The sequence below is a fragment of the Aquarana catesbeiana genome, linkage group LG08 (genome assembly GCF_042186555.1).
Source record: "Aquarana catesbeiana isolate 2022-GZ linkage group LG08, ASM4218655v1, whole genome shotgun sequence".
NCBI classification, from domain to species: Eukaryota; Metazoa; Chordata; class Amphibia; order Anura; family Ranidae; genus Aquarana; species Aquarana catesbeiana.
The window spans coordinates 252759874-252778000 of NC_133331.1; the positions used below are offsets into that span (position 1 = coordinate 252759874).

The window sequence follows — 18127 nt, forward strand, 5'->3', positions numbered from 1 at the left end:
AATGTAATAATGTCCTTTTGCATCATATAACAGGACGTCTTCCTAAATGCTTGCAGTGCCCTCAAATGCCAGGGCCCCTAGTCAGTAGGCAAGAGGCTACCCTGCAGCCCCCTTCAAAAGCCCCTGTCCTGGCTGGGTCTGTCACACCATTGTTGGCATGTTCAGAAGAGACTGCAAGCCCCAGTAATCCTTCTGGGCAGTGGGAACTCCTACTTTGGCACAACATTGGACATCCAGACTCCGGTAGAACAGCAGCAGTAGCTCTAGGATCCAGGCATTTGTCCCTTTTTATAGCACATAGGATGGGGGGGTGGAAAAAAAACAACTCAAAAGAACTCAGGAAACACAATGAAATTTCAACTTCCCGGCTCGGACAGCGTTCACTATTACCTGTCTACATGTGTTACTATTGTACTCGAAGATATGGAAATTACAGGTAAGTCAAATTTCCTCTTAACTGTACAGTACAGGACACAGGTATTCACAGACCCTGGGATGTGTCCAACCAATGAATGAAAAGGGTGAGCAACATCTAGGCAAATGGAGCTGTGGCAACAGTGCCAACATCAATTAAGGTCAACAGCTCCAACTTCAGAGTGAACAAAGTTTTTTCGATACAGGTTCTGTGTCCTAAATGTCCACATCCAGGGGTGGTGCTAGGTGAGTGCTTGGGTGTGCTGAAGCACACCCAAGCATCCATAACATATATCAGAATTTCACCTATCTTTACATACACTATATTGTGAAAAGTATCAGGATGCCTGCATTTACACACACATGAACTTTAATGGCATCCCAGTCTTAGTCCGTAGGATTCAATATTGAGTTGACCCACCCTTTGCAGCTATAACAGCTTCAACTCTTCTGGGAAGGCCGTCCACAAGGTTTAGGAGTGTGTCTATGGGAATGTTTGACCATTCTTCCAGAAGCGCATTTGTGAGGCATTGATGTTGGGTAAAAAGGCCTGGCTCGCAGTCTCTGATCTAATTCATCCCAAAGGTGTTCCATCGGGTTGAGGTGAAGACTCTGTGCAGGCCCGTCAAGTTCCTCCACCCCAAACTCACTCATTCATGTCTTTATGGACCTCGCTTTGTGCACTGGCTTGCAGTCATGTTGGAACAGGAAAAGGCCATCCCCAAACTGTCTTGGTATGCTGACGCCTTAAGAGTTCCATTCACTGGAACTAAGGGGTCCAAGTCCAACCCCTGAAAAACAACCCCACACCGTAATCTCCCCTCCACTAAATGATTTAGACCAATGCACAAAGAAAGGTCCATAAAGACATGGATGAGCGAGTTTGGGGTGGAGGAACTTGACTGGCCTGCACAGAGTCCTGACCTCAATCTGATAGATCATCTTTGGGATGAATTAGAGCTGAGACTGCGATCCAGGCCTTCTCGTTAACATCATTGCCTGATCTCACAAATGCGCTTCTGGAAGAATGGTCAAACATTCCCATAGACACACTCCTAAACAGCCCTAGTTACAAGGGACTTGTTTCTCTCTGTGGAGGGATATAGAATCGCCTGGTCGCTGTTTCCGATGCTTTGCTTCTAGTTCCGGCTACAGGAGCCCTCTCAGGACTGCTCATACTGGCAGACTGATCTATTAATCGCTTGCCGACCAGCGCACGGCCGATTTACATTGGCAGAATGGCACTGGTGGGCAAAAGGGCAAACAGGTACGTCCCCTTTAAAAAGCAGTGCTGCGGTCTCCGCGACTGTGACCGCGGGTCCCGCGGACTTGATATCCGCCGGGTGCCTGCGATTGTGTCACAGAGGGGTAGAACGGGAGATGCTTTTGTAAACAAAGCATTTTCCCGTTCTGCCTAGTGACAGGACTGAGATCACTGCTCTCTGTCATCGAGCGCAATGATCGCTGTCATGTGAGGTGTAGCCCCTACCCCCCAGTTAGAATCACTCCCTAGGACACACTTAACCCCTTCACCGCCCCCTAGTGGTTAACCCCTTCACTGCCAGTGTCATTTACACAGTAATCAATGCATTTTTATAGCACCGAACGCTGTATAAATGACAATGGTCCCAAAATAGTGTCATAAGTGTCCAATCTGTCCGCCATAATGTCGCAGTCACGATAAAAATCGCAGATCGCCGCCATTACTAATAAAAAAAAAAAAAAAAAATTAATAATAAAAATGCTATAAATCTATCCCCTATTTTGAAGACGCTATAAATTTTGTGCAAACCAATCAATATACGCTTATTGTGATTTATCAAAAATATGTAGAAGAATACATATTGGCCTAAACTGAGGAAAAGAATAGTATTTTTATATATTTTTTGGGGGATATCTATTATAGCAAAAAGTAAAAAATATTGCTTTTTTTTTCAAAATTGTCGCTCGCTTTTTGTTTATAGCGCAAAAAAAAAAACTGCAGAGGCGATCAAATACCACCAAAAGAAAGCTCTATTTGTGGGGAAAAAAGGACATCAATTTTGTTTGGGTGTAACGTCGCACAGCCGCGCAATTGTCAGTGCCGAATCACAAAAAGAAGCTCTGGTCAGGAAGGGGGTAAAATCATGCAGGGCTGAAGTGGTTAATCTATCAGAGAGAAGCTGTGAGTGTATGTGGGCGGGAACAGGAAGAAGCTGCACAGACAGTAAGTGAGGAAACAGCAGGACGGAGAGGAGAGAAGCTGGCTGCCAATTACCAGACTAAATATGTAAGTATTCATCTGATAAAATGTTGTGTCCAGTGTATTTATGCATGTATTGGAGTGTATGTATGTATCTCAGAGTTTGGATAAAGTATATCCTAGTGTGTTCGTGTGTGTGTGTGTGTGTGTGTGTGTGTGTGTGTGCATGTATGTAACTGAGCATATGGACAGTATATATCTGAGTGTGTATATGTGTGTGTGTGTATGTATGTAACTGAGCATATGTATATACAGTTTCTCACAAAAGTGAATACACTCCTCAGATTTTTGTAAATATTTTATTCTATCTTTCCATGTGACAACACTGAAGAAATGACACTTTGCTACAATGTAAAGTAGTGAGTGTATAGCTTGTATAACAGTGTAAATTTTCTGTCCCCTCAAAATAACTCAACACACAGCCATTAAAGGGGTTGTAAAGGTAAAAATGTTTTCACCTTAATGCATTCTATGCATTAAGGTGAAAAAACTTTTGACAGTACCGCCGCCCCCAGGCCCCCCGTTTTACTTACCTGACGCCTCGAATCTTCGCTCCTCGTCCTCGTCAGCTTCATTGCAGCTCAGCCTGGTCGCTGATTGGCTGCAGTGGATGGATTGAAAGCAGCGCAGCCATTGGCTCGCGCTGCTGTCAATCACATCCGATGACGCGGCGCGCCGGGGGGCGGGGCCGAGTGATACAGCGAGCGGCTATAGCCGCCGGCTGTATCACGGGAGCGCGCCCGCAAGCACTCACCACCGTGCGAGGGAGCTCGCATGAAGGTGGTAAATGCTTGCGGGGAGGAGCTGAAACAGCTGCCGAGGGACCCCAGAAGACCAGGTTCGGGGCCACTCTGTGCAGAACGAGCTGCACAGTGAAGGTAAGTATAACATGTTTGTTATTTAAAAAAAATAAATAAATAACTTTACAACCCCTTTAATGTCTAAACCGCTGGCAACAAAAGTGAGTACACCCCTAAGTGAAAATGTCCAAATTGGGCCCAAAGTGTCAATATTTTGTGTGGCCACCATTGATTTCCAGCACTGCTTTAACCCTTTTGGGCATGGAGTTCACCAGAGCTACACATGTTGCCACTGGAGTCCTCTTCCACTCCTCCATGACGACATCACGGAGCTGGTGGATGTTAGAGACCTTGCACTCCTCCACCTTCCATTTGAGGATGCCCCACAGATGATCAATAGGGTTTAGGTCTGGAGACATGCTTGGCCAGTCCATCACCTTTACCCTCAGCTTCCTTAGCTAGGCAGTGGTCATCTTGGAGGTGTGTTTGGGGTCGTTATCATGTTGGAATACTGCCCTGCGGCCCAGTCTCTGAAGGGAGGGGATCATGCTCTGCTTCAGTATGTCACAGTACATGTTGGCATTCATGGTTCCCTCAATGAACTGTAGCCCCCCAGTGCCGGCAGCACTCATGCAGCCCCAGACCATGACACTCCCACCACCATGCTTGACTGTAGGCAAGACACACTTGTCTTTGTACTCCTCACCTGGTTGCTGCCACACATTCTTGACACCATCTGAACCAAATAAGTTTATCTTGGTCTCATCAAACACAGGACATGGTTTCAGTTATCCATGTCCTTAGTCTGCTTGTCTTCAGCAAACTGTTTGCAGGCTTTCTTGTTCAACATCTTTAGAAGAGGCTTCCTTCAGGGACGACAGCCATGCAGACCAATTTGATGCAGTGTGCGGCGTATGGTCTGAGCACTGACAGGCTGACCCCCCACCCCTTCAACCTCTGCAGCAATGCTGGCAGCACTCATACGTCTATTTATGCTCCAGTTGAAGGACTTTTGTCCGAAACATGTCAGGTTGTTGAGCCTTTGTGCTTTCTGACACCACGCGATACTGTTTTTTATCCTTTACTTTTTATGTGATCACTCCCTGTACCCACCCGACTAAGTGGATTGTACTGTTAAGCTTTTGCTGTTTTAATAAATTTTAATTTTGCGATTTACGCACTATGTGGAGGCCCTTCTCTTCTTTCCTTTTTTATGGTTTGATGTGACACCATTTGGAGTTCGTACATCCTATCAAGTGTGACCATCGGATGGGAGTCCAAGTTCGTTAGCCAGGCTGTCCTAGCTACACCATTTGCTTACCACGGATTTTGACGGAAGTATTGAGGCGTATCTCCACACCAGCTCCTTCCATCAAATATCTGCCAGATTGTTGAATCCAAACACCTGATTGACCCACCGCCGTATGGTGAGTGTGTCCACTTCTCATGGTAAGCGTACCCATTCCTTAAATATTTCCATCTTGATGCGGCAAATATCTTATGAAGAGGTTATTCCTGTCACATATAGTGGTTGATTTACTATCATCTACAGGCATCATCTACACATGGGACTTTATTTCATTTTACTGAAGAATCTCCTATTTTTTTGGTTTATCACAGACAGTTTTTGTTGCATTTTTTTTGCTGTCTTACATGGACATTTTCACCTATCTTTGACAAACTTTCCTTATTTGTTTGTCCTTTTGTTGTTGTATATTCACGTTGATATCTGACCTACAAGTTACTATCAGCTTTATATTTGCACGTGAGGTGATACTTCACTTTCGCACTTTGTTACACACTAGCGCTGCATTTTTTATCTTTTCACTTGTTTGTGCGGTTTACTATACTGTTTATGCTAGCTGCTTTACTATTTTTTACCTACTTTTAAGTTTTATCACTAGTAGTGCGGCATTGTTTCATACTTATTGCTTTGTCATGAGATGCCATGTTGAACTTTCAGTGACCAGTATGAGAGAGTGAGAGCGATAACACCAAATTTAATACACCTGCTCCCCATTCACACCTGAGACCTTGTAACACTAACACTGGTATATGCAAGGATCTTCAGTTCTGCCCGCGTTCTCCATCAACTGTGACATTGGGGATGAAAGAAAATGTCCATCCAGAATTCCCACGCAGGGGTTTCAACTTCACAGCAGTAATGTAGTAATAAGCAAAAATACCAAGCCACCCGGCTCTCTGGTCAGCTCTGCTGCTCATGCACACCGGGGAGGGAAAATGGCTAATTGGGCCCAATTTGGACATTTTCACTTAGGGGTGTACTCACTTTTGTTGCCAGCAGTTTAGACATTAATGGCTGTGTGTTGAGTGTTTGAGGGGACAGCAAATGTACATTGTTATACAAGCTGTACACTCACTACTTTACGTTGTAGCAAAGTGTAATTTCTTCATTTTGTCGTGACGTGTTGTCACATGAAAAGATATAATAAAAATGTGAGGGGGCGTACTCACTTTTGTGAGATACAGTGTGTGTGTGTGTGTGTATGTGTATATATATTACTGTATATCTGAGTATATATATTTACATATGTATGCATGTTTGTGTGTATGTATACATATACTCAAATAAGCAAATATTACTTATTATCCTCCATTGATGTGAACTTAAAATGTGATAATTCATACAATTAATTCCTAATCATTCCCCTATATACATATACCTAAAAAATTAACATAATGCTTTATATAAATAAATTCAATAAGTTATAAAAACAATATTTCATAAGTGTACATTCAATGAATTTATGTAAACATCCACTGTGCAATAACTTAAAGTGGCTTTCCCAGCCCCCCTAATACTTAAGTGAGCCCCCTCTTGATCCAGCGATGTCCACGAGAGCCTTGCCTTTCCGGGGACTCGCACTCCTGATTGGCTTTTAGCATTGGCTTTTAGCCATTGGCTCCCACTGCTGTCAATCACAGCCAGTGAACCAATCAGGAGGCGGAGGGGGTGGGGCCAGGCCACGGCTCTGTGTGTAAATAGACACACAGAGCTGCGGGTTGGGAGCACGCCTGCTTGGATGCTCCCAACCTGCAGCTTTGTGTGTCTCAGCAGGAGGGAGGTGCCAGGAGCGCCAGAGTGGTACCAGAGTGGTACCCGAGTGGTACCGAAAAGATGTGAAAAACCACAAATCCCCCCCAAGGCTTTATTTTAACTTCAAGTCCAGTCATGTGAAAAAATATAAAGTTGATAAATTCTTCCGCGCCTCACACCTGAAGACAGCATTTCACCCATAATTTAGACACCCAGATCAGAAGGTAAAACAGAGCTTCAGCATCTATCCATGGCCAGCTGCTCCACTCTAAGGATCACAGACAGTGCAAGCAGATCTCACAGATCGAAATCCACATAAGCACATCAAGGGCAAACGGAACTCCTAATTGTAAAATACCATTAAGAATTTTGATTATAAAATAAATAAAAAATCTGCACTCACATGATCAAAGCTTCAAAAAGTATCTAAGGACATAGGTGACTGACATAAAAGCAAACAGGCCATCCCATCCTTCCTATCTCTCAAACTATGTCAGCGTTTGTGGTGACATCACAAAGACCTCCCCCTCAAAATTGAGATTTTCCATATTTTGTTATGTTACAACCAAAATCCTAAACGTACAGTATTTTATTGGGATTTTATGTGATAGACCAACACAAAGTGTCACATATTAGTGAAGTAGAAGGAATATTAAAGGTTTTTAAAATATCTGAAAAATGTGGCGTGCATTTGTATTCAGGCCCCCACACAGTGGAATTTATTGTCGCATTGATTTGCTTGCACTGTTTATGGGAGGATTGACTCCTATAATTGGTTGTTGCACCATTTTTTAAACCTTATAGTTACAATATGGTTATGAATATTCACTGAAAGTTATTTCAGATCACGATGGCACATTGCACCTTTACTTACTTTTTGTGATTTGTTCTCAGAGGAGTGATCATATATTATTTATAATTGCTTATTTATATGATATTCAGTTTACTAGGAGATTTATTTATCTTTGTTTTGGGTTTTTGATAGGATTAGCGCAGCACCATTTTTATTTTATTTTATGTATATTGCACATTACATACTTCTGACCAAAGTGTTCATTGTCTCGACAGTTGCTTGTTGATCAGTCCCTGACTATTTGGGGGTCTTCTTAAAATTGTCTCAGACAAAGAGTTGGCTTTCTGTTTATTTTCAGCGCACTTAAAATTATATGTAATCAGGGCTGGCGCTACCACTAGGTAGCCTCCTAGGGCGCACTGCCACCTAGGACGCAGCCACGGCCGCTGGTCTGTCGATGTTCCCCACTAGGGTAGCCATCAGGAGAAGCAGCTGTCAAAGAAAGCATCCATTAAGTACCCCAGCAGACCCGCCTCCCCCAGGTACTGATTGGTGGCTCTGTTGGAGATCATGCAGGTCCTGCTGGCTCATTTTTGGGCATAGAAACCTGGTAGTTCAGTTGTGAAGCTGGAACTGGGGGCTACTGTTCATGCTCCTCCTCAGCCGCCTAGGGCCCCCTGGCCCCTCCACTCCATCCTGAAATGCACCACAAGGCTCTGGCAGGCTTCATCCTCCTCGTTACCCGCACAGCAGGTACAGTGGAGTATGTGGACTGATGGAGCAGGCTGGTATGTGCTCCTGACAGTCTGATAATCCCAGCACCGATCCTATCAGATCCTGGCTACAGATGCTGAGCCCCAGCACACATCCCAACCAGCCAGACTGGGCTCTTCCTCCGGTACTTGGAAGTAGCAGTCCGCTCTATGTCTGTCCCTGTCTGCCCGACTGCTACTCACAACCAGTCCTGCTCTGCAGAAGGAGCTCCCCGCTCTCTGTTCGCTCCACATCCCCGCTCAACAGAGGAGGACCCCTCCAGCTGTACGTCCACTCCGCTCCTCTCTACACCTTCACTGTCCTGCCCGGACCAACACCCCTGACCGGCAGGACCCCCAGCACACTCGGCCTATCCATAAACTACCCTAGCCCATCCATATACTACCCTAGCCTGTCCATATACAATACTACCCTAGTCCTTCCATATACTACCCTAGCCCATCCATATACTACCCTAGCCCATACATATACTACCCTAGCATGTCCATATACTACAAAAAAAGCCAAGGATAAATCCAAGGAAAACTCCAAGCTCACATACCAACCAGCCCTCGGACAACCAAATTGACCTGACTAACAGTATGCGTTAAAAACAGGGGTTTAGTCTGCACACATTTGCAAATACATGAGTAAGCTACAGGCCCCGCCAAGGCACCCTGTTATCTGTACTCCTACCATTAGCTTCTGAGTGACTCCACGATGGAAGCACATGAATTCTGATGGATAGATGGAGGGCAGATGGACTGAAGGGAGTCCACCCCTTCTTAACCACTTCCAGCCCCAGGACGTCATATGACATCCTTGACTTTCAGTGGTGATATCTGAATGATGCCTGTAGCTCCCTTTGTTTTTTTGCCACTATATATTTTGTAGTTTCATGTCTTATCAGAGTTATGATTGAAGCTGTGTAGGCTGAAACACATCAACGTACTGTATCTGTGACTTGTACACTGTGGTTTACCTAATGAAAGCAAGATTTTAGAGCAGCATTGGTTGTGATCACTTTCATGGACAATTATCTTCAGCAAAGGAAAAGACCAAGGCCAAAACCTGTCTAATCAACATGCTTAAAGCGGAGTTCCACCCAAAAATAGAACTTTCACTTTTCAGAATACCCCCCCTCCGGTGTCACATTTGGCACCTTTCAGAGGGGAGGGGATAGCAGATACCTGTATAATCCAGGTATTTTCTCCCATTTCCAGGCATAGATATCCGCGGGTACCCGCGGATATTTATGCCATATCCGGCGCCTTCTCCGACCCCCCGCGCTATCTTCTGGGAGACACACAGGTCCCAGAAGACAGCAGGGACCTGTGGGATCGCACAGCATGGCTCGCGCATGTGCAGTAGGGAACCAGGCTGTGAAGCCGCAAGGCTTCACTTCCTGATTCCCTTACTGAAGATGCGGCACCTCCATCCAAGAGCTGAGGGACAGATCGGCTTCGGTGCCGACATCGCGGGCGTCCTGGACAGGTGAGTGTCCATATTTTAAAAGTCAGCAGCTGCAGTATTTGTAGCTGCTGACTTTTAAAAAAAAAAAAGTCCTGAATGTAGAAAAGCCAGAATGCAAAGCACAGAGTAATCTTAGGGATTGAAGTATCTGTGCAATTGGCTTTGAGACAGCAGGCCTGGCCTGTTAGGAAGAGGCCAGAATTTGCCTCCTAGTAGTAAGAGTGTCTGTTTACCAGGTTCTCATGGGTCAATTTGGTGCACCTATTTCTTATCTTTCTCTATTTTATGGAGCAAATGAGGTAGAATTTGCACCAGGGAAAATGCACAGATTAGCCTGAAAAGAGACCCAGGGATTATCAAGGCATCCAATGCCAGCAAAAGAGGTTCCTTGGTCCTTTCCGCAAACAAATGTAATTTGTTGTTGAATCTGGAGGCCAGGATATCCACACAAAGATCACTAGACAGTGAGTCTCCATCATTGAGAATATCTAGCTTGCTTCTTTCAAGTCTGCATGACTCCTGGTGCACTTTCAGTGGTTGATGAAGACCACAGCAGTGGCATTGTTTGACTGCACCCTGATTGGGTGCCATTCTTATTGCTCTGAGCTCAAGGATGTTGATGGGGAACTTGGCTTTGATCATGTTCCCTGGACTGTGAGAGACTGTAACACACCTCAGCAGCCTGAAAGACTGGCATCAGTGATAAGAAAACTTTTTCTATTGTTGATGCTGGGCTGGAGATCCACCAAGTTAGGGAATTCTTTGCTTAACTGGATAAGAGCATGGGAAGGTCGAGAGAAGGGTCATGATGGTTCCAGGTTGACAAGATGTTGTATTGGAGAGGTCTCAAATAAAATTGGGCACATTGCACAGCTTCAAATGAGGCCACTATGAAGGCTGTAACTTTCATTGGAAATCTCATTGTAGGATGTCTGTTTGACCTCAGTTCTAAAGCATGAGCTCTGAGAGAGAGCATTTTCTTCTTTGGAAGTAAAACCTTTGCTTGGGATGTGTCCAGGTCCAGGCACAAGTATTTCAGATGAAGAGAAAGCTGGAGAGCAGATTTTTGGAAACTGATCACCCAATTGAAAGCCTGGAGCATCTGAATTGTCCTGTGAATTGTCCTGTGGAAGGGAGAAGAGTCCTTTTGGAGGTGGTCATCATCTAGATAACCTGTGACTTGGATGCCCTGTGTTCTGATAAGGGCAAGAAGAGGTACTAGGACCTTTGTGAATAGTTTGGAAGCAGAGCATAGGCCAAAGGCAGTGCAACAAACTGGAAATGATTGTCTGCCACGGCAAAGCTCAGAAAATGCTGAAGAGGCGGATAAATGTGAAGGAGGAAATAGGCGTCTTGGATGTCTATGAATTCCAGGCATTCTTTTGTCTCAGAGAGAGGTAATAATCACCCGCGGATTCTATGCAAAATTTTCAGATTAAGAAGTATTTGTTGAGAAATTTTAGGTTCAGAATAGAACCAATTTCCCCCATTGGGCTTTGGTACTGTGAAAAGGTTTGAATAGAATCCTTTCAGCCAGTCTTGTGGAGTTACTGGCACAACTACTCCCTCGAATAAGAGATGATTCAGGGCATTTTGCAAATCTGTATGTCCTTGGGCAGACTTTGGTTGATTTGACCGAAGAAAGTTGTGGGGGTAGCGTTTTGAACTCCATTTTGCACCCCTCTAAAACCACTGAGTGAACACACAGGTCTGTGAAATCTGTAACCCAGATAGAGGCAAACTGTAATATGCTATTGAAAAGTGCTTTATGCAAAAATGGACGGTCTGTGTATTGGACCCTGTCATCTCTTGTCTTAACAAGATACTAACAGTCCTTGTAGATGATAATTCTGTGTTCAAAGACAAAGTAGACAAAAGGTTATAGAGGCCCTCTTTTAATACCCTTTTTTTTACTTGGCAGGCTTCGCCTTGAAAACCTGCTGTTTCTTCCTTGGCAGTTTTCCATACCCTAGTTGTCACTACTAAGCACATGGCCGGAGACCCTTACTCTATCTTAATAGATCCCTCTGTTCAACACAAACTTGAACTTTTACCTGTAGCTTTACGCTACTTTGTGAACAACCTGGCAGATACACTTCGCCAGATCTCCAGGATGAGCCTCTTCTATGTTCTGAACTCCTGTGCAAGAAAGGTCTTGATCATCTGTTCTTTGAGGGAGAATGCCCATTTGGCTCCTCCTTGGATAAGCACATCAAGGAGATCACAAGAGGTAAAAGTAGACTCCTCTCACAGAAAAAGAAGCCTCATGGTTCCATGGGCAGACCTTCTACTCCTGAGGTTTGAAAAAGTTCATTTTTGTCCCTCTCAGGTCTCCAGCCCCAAGCTAAGTCTGAAATAATCTTTACAGGGACTACCACACACTATTTTGCTTGGCCGACATTGTTCTCCAAACCTGTCATGTCTGGCTCCAAGCCCTCTGTTTAGAACGGTTTGTCAGATAGAGGGACGTCCGTCGACCTTTTCAGCATTCTAGTTCCAGGAAATCTCAGATGTGTAGGTCAAGAGTGTCATTTCTAGGGGCTACAAAATGGAGTTTTGCACACCTTGCATCATGCTCTTAAATTTACCTCTCCACAAAAACAGGCTGATCGCCTTGCTGCTGTTCAGCAGTTACTCTTGCACAAAGTCATTGACTTAGTTCTGAACAAGGAACGCTTTCAGGGTTTTAACTCAAACCTGTTCACAATTCCCAGGCCAAGTGGAAGAGTTTGGCTAATTCTGGATCTCAAGACTCTCAATGCCTGTATGATAGCTTTGGTCCTGCTGGTAGCCGCCTTTGAGGCAGTGCCATATACCTAGTTTCACTGAGGACAATTGCAACTCTACATTCTAGCATCATGGGACAAAAAGACCTGGTCCTTGAATAGTCTATGTACCTGAACTGCAAGGCTAGACTCTTCCTGGCATGGTAGATTTCCAAACCCACACTGGAGTCAGGGAAACCCTTTCCCCCAAAGTTGTGGAAATTTTCATGACAGATGCCAGCCTGTCAGGTTGGGGAGGAGTTCTAGATGATGGACTTGGTCATTGGAGGAAGCCCATCTTCCCATCAAAATCCAGTAACTCGGGTGATTACATTTTTCCTTCATTACTGGACCCCTCAGTTGCAGGGTAACCCAGAAAGAATCTAGTCAGATAATGCCACAGCCAAAATAAACCACCAGGAGGATCCAGAAGTTGTGCCTCTCAAAGGGAAACAGACTTGATCTTACTTAATCTGCTATCCATATTTTAGTAATGGAAAATTAGCAAGTGGACATTTTTATAGCCTCTGGGTCTAGGGGAATGTCGTCATCATCTGAAGGTAACCCAAACCCATTTTGATAGGTGAATTCAAATGTGATCTACAACAAACTGGACAGGCTTTCTGCTAGGTCCAGGGATCCTCGAGCCTTTGCAATGGGGGCACTGGTGACTTAGTTTTGCCTAATCTTTGCCTTTCCGCCTTTCTAGCTTCTCCCTTGTATGCTCTGCCAGATAAAGAAGGAGGGCATTCTAGTGATTCTCATCACACAGAACTGGACCAGGAAGACATGGTACTTGGGCATACTCAGACTCTTGGCAGATTCTTCATAGGCTGTTCTAGATCGTCCAAGCCTTCAGTCCACCATCCTGGTAATCAGTCAGTGACTTTAACAGCTTGGCTGTTGAAGCCCAGATCTGAAGGGACAGCGAATTAAGGAGTGACGAAGGAGGACTACAAAGCTCAGCAGGCCCAGGATATCTGCACAAGCGCATATGACTCCTGTCATTGGGACTCCATAGCAGCTGGCGTAACGAAGGAGAACTACAAAGCGGCATATAATTGTGAAGTGGAAGGATAATGATAAATGGTTTTCAATTTTTTTTACAAATATGTGAAAAGTGTGGCCTGCATTTGTATTCTGCCCCCTTTAAAAGAACCACCTTTCGCTGCAATTACAGCTGCAAGTCTTTTTTTTTTTTTTTTTTTTTTTAATAATCTTTATTTATCAAAACATTTTCAGAAACACATTTATCACACTTGTATACATCCATATAATAAAACAATTCTGTCGTTTTTTATCAGAACATCATTCAAGATTTATTTTACATTTTAATTCCTCATACTCTTAAATCAAGGATGTAGGACCTATATTTAAAACCTATTTACCCACCCATCTCCCCACACTCATACCCATTCATACTGACAGAGAAAAGAGAAAAGAAACAAAAAAAAAAAGCCCTCCTTGTTAAAGGGGAACTCTTCCCATTATGTTCTTTACTATTTCTATATTGTCCTCAAAAATCTCGAAGAGGCTCTGAACTCCTCCCATCTAGTCCATATATTTAATCTTGGTTTTTTAACCCTTCTTCTATTATCATTCTTTCTTCCAGGGTACGCATCTCCGTCATCTCACACTCCCATTCCGTAACAGACGGTGCCTGTGTGTTTTTCCATTTTCTTGCTATGACCGTTCGTGCTGCTGTCAAAAAATATCTCAAAATTCCCTTTTTTATCTTTTTTATTGATCCTGGAATCATGGATAAAACTGCTACTTGTATTTCTGGATATAGTTTGGTCCCAGTCAGTGCTCTAAAAATCTCAAATATCTTTTGCCAGAATGGTTGGATTTCTGAGCAATAGTACCACATGTGTGACATTGTGCCCTGAGTTAAATGACACCTCCAGCAAATATCTGTATTATCCGGGTTCATTTTATGTAAATCCGCAGGGCATCTATACCATCTGGCTAAGATTTTATAGTTTCTTTCCTGATGTTTAGCCGATATTGAGAGTTTGTGAGTCGCTATAATTGCTTTTCCCCACATTTCCCTAGGAAATTCTATTCCAATCTCTAATTCCCATTTTTTAACATATGGTAATATCTGTCTATTGTTTTCTGAGATTAAATATTTATAAATTTTAGATAAGACATGGGTGGGTCTTAGTTCTTGCAAAAAAATGTTTCTAAGTTTGTCAGGGGCCTATCTATTATGGATTCTTTTGTTAAAGACTCTATATAGCGCTGGAGCAGACCATACTGCATCCATTTATTTTTATGTTCTACCCCCAACTTTTCCAATGGGAGAAGTTTATTTTCTTCCATCGTTTCTATTATTCTAGTGTCCCCACTTCTTTTCTATTTGAGAAATGTTTTAGCTTCAAGTGTCAGTGGAAACTCTGGATTACTAAATAGTGGGGTCATTGGGCCACTATAGGTAGATCCACTCCCTCTTTTTATCATATTATCCCAAGCTTTTAATGTTGCTACCACTAGGGAGGGCATCTCCCTCTCCGGTGGTCTTTGTGCTTTTTTAATCCAGGGAAGGGACTTTAGCTTAAGAGTTGTAATATCCTCTTCAAGCTTTACCCACTGTTTATTATCTCTGTTGTGAAACCAGTCTACTATTCTGGTTATCATTATTGCTCTAAGGTATATATCTATATCCGGGAGGGCGAGACCCCCGTCTTCTTTTGTTTTATTTAACACCGTTCTTTTAATTCTGGGTGTCTTGCCTCCCCAGACAAATGTTTCTATTAATCTATGCAATTTATCCAGAGTATTTGTTGAGGGAAAAATGGGTATTGTTTGAAGGACATATAATATTTTGGGCAGTATGACCATCTTTATTATACTTATTCTACTTATCCAGGAGAACATTCCCTTTTCATATTGTTGTAACGTTCTCGCAATTTTTTACACCATTGGGATGTAGTTATACTCCTGTAACTTATCTAGATCAGTAGGGATATAGATACCCAAATATTTAATTGCGTTCTCTTGCCATTTAAATGAGAAATCTTTTTTAAGGAGTTCCACCATAGCGCTTGGTAAGTTAATATTCAAAGCTTCGGATTGACTATAATTTACTTTGAAGTTACTGTATAAGTGAAATATAGGCCTGCATACTTTGTGGGACAAAGGACAGTGATGTAGATATTGCGTTGAATGTCTGTTTCATAATGGGGACAAGTTCTTCTTTAACTGTTTTATAGAATCTTGGAGTGAAGCCATCAGGACCTGGACTTTTCCCCAGTACTAATGCATCAATTACGTTTTGTATTTCTAACTTTGAAAAGTCCTGATCTAGTTGTGTCCTATCTGTCGGAGCTAATACAGGAAGTGCTGTTTCTCTCACGTACTGTTCTATATTATGTTGAATTCCCTCTGAAACACTATTCGTGGGATAGTTGGGAATATTGTACAGTTTTGTGTAAAAAGTTTGGAACACTTTCAGTATCTCTTTTGGGTCATATCTTGTATCACCTTTTTCTGATTTAATCTTAACAATGGGCTGTGCGTTGCCCCGATGGCGCAGAGCCCTTGCAAGAAGTTTACTTGGTTTGTTACCCTGATGATAATACAGGGCACGGTTGCTGTCTCTTATTGGTAGGGTTTGCTCGTTTATCAACGTTTTTAGTTCTATCTTCTTTTCCGTTAACTCTATTAATATTTCACGCGCTGGGTTTTGTTTATGTTGAGCTTCTATTTTAGGTATTTCATTTAATAGTTGAGTTATTCTATTCCCTTTTTAATTTTTTTCAATCTGGCCCTGTGTTTTATAAAAAGGCCTCGGATTACACATTTTAATGTTTCCCATTTGATCATCAGGGAAGTGGTATCCTCCCTGTGATCATGTAAGAAATCTGATATTGCCTTCCTTATTTCTGTCACACAAGTCTCATCATGAAGCAAATTATCATTGAGCTTCCAGTTCCCTTTAGTATTGTTACCTTTAAGCAAGTCTAGAACCAGAAATACCGGTGCATGATCTGACCATAACGAACTACCTATTTCGGAAGATAGAGTTTCCGCCATCCCCTTTTGATTTATCAAAAAATCTAGTCTATGATATGTCTTATGAACTATTGAGTGAAATGTGAAATCCTTTTCTGTTGGGTGTAGTACCCTCCATATATCAATCAACTGATATTTTGCTATCCATTTCTAGAAAAAAAAATTTTTCCCTACCTATCTGTATTGTTGAAGGTGCCGTGGTATCCATTTCCCTATTCAGGACAATATTAAAGTCTCCTCCAATTATTATTATCCCCTCAGCTTTTTCCATAAGCTGTTTTAGTATTTGTGTTCCTACTTTATATTGTCCCTGGTTAGGTAGATATATATATTAATGTATACTTTTTTGCCAAATATGATAAGTTTGAGTAATATTGCTCTTCCATCCTTATTATACCATTCTTCCATCACCTGGTGAGGTATTGTTTTGTGTATTGCTATAGAGACGCCTTTTGATTTTGAGTATCGAAAGGAGTCATGATACCAGGTAGTGTAGAATCTGTTTTGTAGATTTGGGACGTGATCCGTACGGAAATGCGTCTCCTGGAAAAAGATTACCCCCACTTTTTGTTTATGAAGAGAATACAGAACCTGTGACCTTTTTGTTGCTGAGTTAAGACTTCTAATATTGTAAGAACATATTTTCATATCTTAGGATCAAATAGAACCAATAGGAGAAGAGAAGGAAAAAAAAAAGAAAAACCCGCACTCACACACACCTCCCACCCAATCTATTGAATTAAAAAAACAAAATAGTCTTTCTTACTATCTAAGTAAGTTCCCTACTATAGGAGGTTTTGAGTCTGGTGACCAAGGGAAAAAAAAAACAAAAAAAAAACCCTCTGTGTCATCTTGCATATACAACTAGTTACACTGTATATAAATAGTTACAGTATAATTCAACTTACAAATATTAATACCTCCAGTCATTTTTCATAACTCTTGTTGTGATATAACATATATCTAAATATTATCTTCTCTGAGAGAAAGGGAAAAAAAAAATCCCCATCTAGTGTTACTATATACTGTAGTTACTGTATGCATATATAGTTACCATTTCATATCATTTAGTTAAAACTTATAAAAATTATTATCTATCTGTGTATACATTTCATATCTCTTAGTGCAACCAACAAAAAAAAAAAAAAAAAAAAAATCTCCATCTAGTGCTACTATATTATTTAGTGTGTACGTATATAATTACCATTTCATATCATTTAGTTAAACTTATAGCAATTATTATCTATCTGTGTATACATTTACATATCTCTTGGTGCAAACAGACAACAAAAAAAAAAAAAAAAAGAGAAAAACCCCATCCAGTGCTACTATATTGCTGTATCCATACTGCGTGCATAGTATTCCATTTCATATCACTTAGATAATAATTCTTTTTTATAAGTTTAACTATCTGTGTGTATATTTATATATCTCTTGGTGCAAACATCATAATGAAGAAAAAAAAAAAATCCACATCTTATTTAGATATCTTACTGCTGACAACATGTATAAAATATTTTCACTATTGCATAACAAAAAAAGGGAGACCCCATATCCCTCACCCCATGCCAAAAAAAAAAAAAAAAAAATTTAACTCGAGATTCCAAATTATCCAGTTATTATATTTCGTTTCCCCATCTTTTCATCTAACCCCACCTCCCCTTTTCCCCTCACAGGCCACCTTATATTTTCCTATAAGTTTGCATATATTTTATGGGGCAGTCCGGCAGTGCTAGCTCTGCGATTCCTAGAATCGCTAAAAATTCCGGTAGGTCCTCCAGATCTCTAAATGAGATAGTCTGTCCTTCTTCC

The 18127-nt window shown here is 42.0% G+C and overlaps 1 protein-coding gene across 1 annotated transcript in view; it reads left to right on the plus strand.

Annotated features, from left to right (window-relative positions):
- The first annotated feature begins 2565 nt into the window (after positions 1-2565).
- The window catches only part of LOC141106321 (uncharacterized), a 44592-nt gene continuing 29030 nt past the window's right edge, over positions 2566-18127 (plus strand). The window contains exon 1 of the mRNA XM_073596995.1: positions 2566-2683. The gene's annotated coding sequence lies outside the window, so the exon portion shown is untranslated. The remainder of the gene's footprint in view (positions 2684-18127) is intronic.